At 47.2% G+C, this 7,500-nt stretch overlaps 1 protein-coding gene across 2 annotated transcripts in view; it reads left to right on the top strand.

The window, feature by feature from the left end:
* LOC112215208 (plexin-A1-like) overlaps positions 1-7,500 on the top strand; it is a 273,811-nt gene that overhangs the window by 194,173 nt on the left and 72,138 nt on the right. The gene's annotated exons all lie outside the window — the stretch shown is intronic.

The raw sequence follows: 7,500 nt of genomic DNA, 5'->3' as shown, positions 1-7,500 counted from the left end.
GATTCTTCTCTAGGTTAATCTCTCTGTTGGTGATGGCTTCTTGCCTTGTCTCTCAGATGATTCACAGCTTTGTGGAAGCTACCTGTGGTGCTGATGTTTAGGCCTAGGTGTGTATAGTTTTCTGTGTGCTCTAGGGCAAAGGTGTCTAGATGGAATTTGTATTTGTGGTCCTGGCAACTGGAACTTTTTTGGAACGCTATGATTTTCGTCTTACTGAGATTTACTGTCAGGGCCCAGGTCTGTCAGGGCCCAGGTCTGTCAGCGCCCAGGTCTGACAGAATCTGTGCAGAAGATCTAGGTGCTGCTGTAGCCCCTCCTTGGTTGGGGACAGAAGCAGCAGATCATCAGCAAACAGTAGAGATTTTACTTTAGATTCTAGTAGGGTGAGGCCAGGTGCTGCAGACGGTTCTAGTGCCCTCGCTAATTCATTGATATGGACAATATAAACAAACGTATGTGACCACCCCTTCAAATTAGTGGATTTGGTGTATAAAATTGAGCACACAACCATGCAATCTCCATGGACAAACAGAAGAATCGCCTTACTGAAGAGCTTAGTGACTTTCAACATGGCAGCGTCATGTCAACTGTTAATGCTGTTATCGTGGAGTGGAAACATCTAGGCCGCAAAGTGGTAGGCCACACAAGCTCACAGAATGGGACCGCCGAGTGCTGAAGAGCGTAGCGCATAAAAAACATCTGTCCTCGGTTGCAACACTCACTACCGAGTTCCAAACTGGAAGCAACCTCAGCACAATAACTGTTCGTCGGGAGCTTTGTGAAATGGGTTTCCATGGCCGAGCAGCCGCACACAAGCCTAAGATCACCATGCGCAATGCCAAGCATCTGCTGGAGTGGTGTAAAGCTTGCCGCGATTGAACTCTGGAGCAGTGGAATCTCGCTCTCTGGAGTGATGAATCACACTTCACCATCTGGCAGTCCGACGGACAAATCTGGATTTGGCGGATGACAGGAGAACACTACCTGCCCGAATACATAGTGGCAACTGTAAAGTTTGGTGGATTAGGAATAATGGTCTGGGGCTGTTTCTCATGGTTCCGGCTAGGCCCGTTAGTTCCAGTGAATGGAAATCTTAATTCTACAGCATACAATGACATTCTTGACGATTCTGTGCTTCCAATATTGTGGCAACAGTTTGTAGAAGGCCCTTTCCTGTTTCAGCATGACAATTCCCCCGTACACAAAACAAAATAGTTTGTCGAGATCGGTGTGGAAGAACATGACTGGCCAGCACAGAGCCCTGACCTCAACCCCACCAAACACCTTAGGGATTATTTGGAACGCCTACTGTGAGCCAGGCCTAATCGCCCAACATCGGTGCCTTCCCAGAAGAGTGTTTGTGTACATGGTATTATTATGTTGTATTTTTTTCCCCCAACGCCACTTTCCATCAATTTGTATAGCAGACCCTCATGCCAAATTGAGTCAAAAGCTTCTTTGAAATCAACAGAGCATGACAAGACTTTGCCTTTGTTTTGTTTGTTTGTCAATTAGAGTGTGCAGGGTGAATATGTGGTCTGTCGTATCGTAATTTGGTGAAAAGCCCATTTGACATTTGCTCAGTACATTGTTTTCACTGAGGAAATGTACGTTTCTCTCTCTTTCTCTCCCTCTCTCTCTCTCTTTCTCCCTTTCTGCCATTTCAAAGGAAATAAAGGAGTGAATAAAGGAAAGCGAGAAACCACTTCAAAGGAATCCCCCTGGTAAACCATTGTTCCATTGTACTCTGGAAGAGTGAAATCTGATACACACTTTCAACTCTGTTTTGACACCTGTCAGGACTGGCAATGAAATAGTTTCTATTTTTTCTCCACCTCTTTTTGTTGATCTCTTTTTTTTCTCCTTATCTTGCCCTCAACTTGTGTGCATCACCAGTTCCCTTCTGAACGTGGCAGGTCTTTGTCTCATGGTTCTGGATGATCCGTAATGAGAACCAGAGGTTGGGAGGTTGCGGTCTGTCTCTGTGCCCCAGCTGGATGGCAATGTCTGGGGCTGATGGTTGAGTTTGGCTGGGCTGGGTGCTGAGTGCTGCAGGATGTGGTTCTGGCTTGGCCCGCAGTGCTGATCCAGCACACTCCGTGTCTACGACCCTCCAGTCCATGCAATGCACCAGGCCTCTGAGGTTTCTGCTGCAGGCATGCGGGCCATGTGTTGGCACAGTTGGGGCCAGAGTGTGATTCAGACTGAGGAGTTAGCAGTCTGTCTGTCTCTGTCTCTGCACTGTCTGGCCAGAGACACGTGTTTTACATACCACAGAGGGAGGCTGCGGTTCGCCTGACCCACGCTACCCAGACAGTCTGCGATAGCAGCGTTACACTGGTTTGAGGGAAGAGGACTGTTTCACTTCTTTGTCCTGGGGACAGACACAAATGCACACACACACACACACACACACACACACACAACTTTACTTCTCCTTTCTTCCTGAAGTCAGTCCCTATCAGAGGCTGGAGGCAGTTCATTAAGCGTGTTGTTTACGCTTGTCTGTTCCCCACCTGTGTGCAGTGAATACTAAAGCCAGGCTACCAGCACAACGTCTCGTTCGGACTCAGAGCAGCCCGCCTGGAATTGATCCTTCTCCTTCGCTGCCTTAGAATTGGGGATTCATTCACAAGCCCCATTATTCTTGTTTCGCTATTTGGGTTTGTGTATCACCCAATTCCATTACGTCCAATGATTTTCTTTGCCCAATGGCTTCCGATTCAAATTGCAATTTCAAGTCATTACCTGCACTTAATTTAACGCTGGTTTGGCAAAGCACAAACTGATATACAAATATACGATGCTGAGCTTACGGTAATAGTGATTCAAGAAATTAAAGTTCCAATGAATATTTTGGGAGTGTTGGTATGAAAGGACAATAGAGCACCCGTATGTATTAGTCATCTGGACCTTCCTTATCCTCAGTAGTAGTCTCCCTATTGTCCTGAGGCAAATCCTAAACATTCCTTCTAGCTTAGTATCAAGAGTCTTTCATTGTCTCTTACATAGTAATTGAAGATGGAAGCAAGGCTGTCCAGAGGGAAATTGCATCATACTCTATTTATTCAGCAAAGGAGAGAAGAGGAGAGGAGATGAGAGAAGAGGAGAGGAGAGCAGAATAAGGGAGAGGAGAGGTGAATAGGGGAAGGAAGAGGAGAGGGTAGGAGAAAGAGGGGGAAAGGGGGGGGAGGGAGGGAGGGAGGGAGGGAGGGAGGGAGGAGGGAGGGAGGGAGGGAGGGAGGGAGGGAGGGAGGGAGGGAGGGAGGGAGGGTAGGAGAGGAGGGGAGATTAGGGCAAAGGAGGAGAGCGGAGAGGAAACGAGGAGAGCTGTGGTGGAACACAGTTTAATAACAAGACTGCAGCCGCAGGCAATTAAATCTGCAGCCCAATAGAAGAGCCTGGCTGCCTGGTGTCACAGAGCCCTGTGTTGGCTTCTGAGCAGGAGTCTGTTTACACAGCCCAACTCATGATAAGAAGCTTCACTCACACACAGGGATGATATGGTCAGTGTTGTCTATAGAGTATACTATAGATAATAGTCTGCCAGACCTGGAACTTTCATATTATGTTTGAAATTCGTCAAATGTCTACGAATGTTGATATTGGAGTAGTTTTAGCTTAAGGTACAGTTTTATTGTACATTTTTTTGATTTAGGCTTGGCTCTTCGTTTTTCCTACTGACAAAGGTTGTCTGCTGTCTGGACTTGTTTGTCTAGCTTATTGGCATTGACTCATTTGAATAGGAAGAGTAAGAACACATTTCATTCTCTCACATTACCATGGTACTGTTCATGTTTTTGCCTTGTAGCTGTTTGGAATAGTAATATTCATTGTTTACAGCCTGTTTCTAAATCTGGTATGGGAGAAGATGGCGTCTATTAGTTAAATGTAGCTGTTTGGAATAGTAATATTCATTGTTTACAGCCTGTTTCTAAATCTGGTGTGGGAGAAGATGGCGTCTATTAGTTAAATGTAGCTGTTTGGAATAGTAATATTCATTGTTTACAGCCTGTTTCTAAATCTGGTGTGGGAGAAGATGGCATCTATTAGTTAAATGTAGCTGTTTGGAATAGTAATATTCATTGTTTACAGCCTGTTTCTAAATCTGGTGTGGGAGAAGATGGCATCTATTAGTTAAATGTAGCTGTTTGGAATAGTAATATTCATTGTTTACAGCCTGTTTCTAAATCTGGTGTGGGAGAAGATGGCATCTATTAGTTAAATGTAGCTGTTTGGAATAGTAATATTCATTGTTTACAGCCTGTTTCTAAATCTGGTGTGGGAGAAGATGGCGTCTATTAGTTAAATGTAGCTGTTTGGAATAGTAATATTCATTGTTTACAGCCTGTTTCTAAATCTGGTATGGGAGAAGATGGCGTCTATTAGTTAAATGTAGCTGTTTCAACAAATACATGTTTCATTTGCCAAGTGTGTCCGCGTTGCCCATCTCCTGTTCATGATGTATATCTTAAGCTGCCCACTGCTCTGTTCCTGTTCGCTCCAGTGCCCATGTGTTGGGGTCAGGGCCAGGAGAGGAGACCAGACAGCACGGACTGCTCTTCCCATTGATTGCCTGGACTGGATTTGAATGGACTGGCTCTTTTGCCCAGACCCTGCCAAAACCTTTAAATGACATAAACACTAGAATAGCTTCATTTTATTTATTTTTTTCACACTGTCTTGCTAATCGGTTGGCATGGCAATGACCTCTGTGGTCGCTCATCTGCCCCCCCCCCCTCCAGAAATATGCCAGTTTCTCTGAGCAATTAGGGCCATTACATGACTTCATACAATTAGAAATACTGCATTCCTCTGTCTTCCTCACAGTTGATTGTGTCTGTACATGTTGTATAACTCTGTGCTTAAAGCTCACACACACGCATCAAGACCGCTTTCAAAATCACTAATGCCATCTACAGTACAACTGGATTGCTATATTTACACGACATGGCTCGTCCAACATCTCATTCCAAAATCATGGGCATTAATATGGAGTTGGTCTCCCCTTTGCTGCTATAACAGCCTCCACTCTTCTGGGAAGGCTTACAACTAGATGTTGGAACATTGCTGGGGGACTTGCTTGCATTCAGCCACAAGAGCATAGGTGAGGTCGGGCACTGATGTTGGGCGATTAGGCCTGGCTCTCAGTCGGCATTCCCAATTCATCCTAGTCAAGGTTTACATCCCGATTTCGACCAACCATTTCTGTATGGACTTCGCTTTGTGCACAGGGGCATTGTCATGCTGAAACAGGAAAGGGTCAACCCCAAACTGCCACCAAGTTGGAATAACGGAATCATCTAGAATGTCATTGTATGCTGTAGCGTTAAGATTTCCCTACCCTGGAACTAAGGGGCCTAACCTGAACCATGAAAAACAGCTCCAGGCCACACCTCCTCCACCAAACTTTACAGTTTTCACAATGCATTCGAGCAGGTAGCGTTCTCCTGGCCTCCGCCAAACTTAGATTCGTTCGTCGGACTGCCAGACCCATTTCATGAAGCTCCCGACGAACAGTTATTCTGCTGATGTTGCTTCCAGAGGCAGTTTGGAACTCGATATTAGTATGTGTATTTATCATGGATCCCCATTAGCTGCAGCCAAAGCAGCAGCTACTCATCCTGGGTTCCAGCAAAATGAAGGCAGTTTTTACCATTTTAAAACATTACAATACATTCACAGATTTCACAACACACTGTGTGCCCTCAGGCCCCTACTCCACCACTACCACATATCTACAACACACTGTGTGCCCTCAGGCCCCTACTCCACCACTACCACATATCTACAACACACTGTGTACCCTCAGGCCCCTACTCCACCACTACCACATATCTACAACACACTGTGTGCCCTCAGGCCCCTACTCCACCACTACCACATATCTACAACACACTGTGTGCCCTCAGGCCCCTACTCCACCACTACCACATATCTACAACACACTGTGTGCCCTCAGGCCCCTACTCCACCACTACCACATATCTACAACACACTGTGTGTCCTCAGGCCCCTACTCCACCACTACCACATATCTACAACACACTGTGTGTCCTCAGGCCCCTACTCCACCACTACCACATATCTACAACACACTGTGTGTCCTCAGGCCCCTACTCCACCACTACCACATATCTACAACACACTGTGTGACCTCAGGCCCCTACTCCACCACTACCACATATCTACAACACACTGTGTGCCCTCAGGCCCCTACTCCACCACTACCACATATCTACAACACACTGTGTGTCCTCAGGCCCCTACTCCACCACTACCACATATCTACAACACACTGTGCCCTCAGGCCCCTACTCCACCACTACCACATATCTACAACACACTGTGTGCCCTCAGGCCCCTACTCCACCACTACCACATATCTACAACACACTGTGTGCCCTCAGGCCCCTACTCCACCACTACCACATATCTACAACACACTGTGTGTCCTCAGGCCCCTACTCCACCACTACCACATATCTACAACACACTGTGTGTCCTCAGGCCCCTACTCCACCACTACCACATATCTACAACACACTGTGTGCCCTCAGGCCCCTACTCCACCACTACCACATATCTACAACACACTGTTTGTCCTCAGGCCCCTACTCCACCACTACCACATATCTACAACACACTGTGTGTCCTCAGGCCCCTACTCCACCACTACCACATATCTACAACACACTGTGTGTCCTCAGGCCCCTACTCCACCACTACCACATATCTACAACACACTGTGTGACCTCAGGCCCCTACTCCACCACTACCACATATCTACAACACACTGTGTGCCCTCAGGCTCCACCACTACCACATATCTACAACACACTGTGTGTCCTCAGGCCCCTACTCCACCACTACCACATATCTACAACACACTGTGTGCCCTCAGGCCCCTACTCCACCACTACCACATATCTACAACACACTGTGTGCCCTCAGGCCCCTACTCCACCACTACCACATATCTACAACACACTGTGTGCCCTCAGGCCCCTACTCCACCACTACCACATATCTACAACACACTGTGTGTCCTCAGGCCCCTACTCCACCACTACCACATATCTACAACACACTGTGTGTCCTCAGGCCCCTACTCCACCACTACCACATATCTACAACACACTGTGTGCCCTCAGGCCCCTACTCCACCACTACCACATATCTACAACACACTGTGTGCCCTCAGGCCCCTACTCCACCACTACCACATATCTACAACACACTGTGTGTCCTCAGGCCCCTACTCCACCACTACCACATATCTACAGTACACTGTGTGCCCTCAGGCCCCTACTCCACCACTACCACATATCTACAACACACTGTGTGCCCTCAGGCCCCTACTCTACCACTACCACATATCTACAACACACTGTGTGCCCTCAAGCCCCTACTCCACCACTACCACATATCTACAACACACTGTGTGCCCTCAGGCCCCTACTCCACCACTACCACATATCTACAACACACTGTGTGTCC

This window comes from Oncorhynchus tshawytscha, linkage group LG16 (assembly GCF_018296145.1).
Source record: "Oncorhynchus tshawytscha isolate Ot180627B linkage group LG16, Otsh_v2.0, whole genome shotgun sequence".
In the NCBI taxonomy this organism is placed as follows: domain Eukaryota; kingdom Metazoa; phylum Chordata; class Actinopteri; order Salmoniformes; family Salmonidae; genus Oncorhynchus; species Oncorhynchus tshawytscha.
The sequence above is the reverse complement of the archived record's forward strand: the minus strand, read 5'-3'. Positions and strand labels throughout refer to the sequence as shown.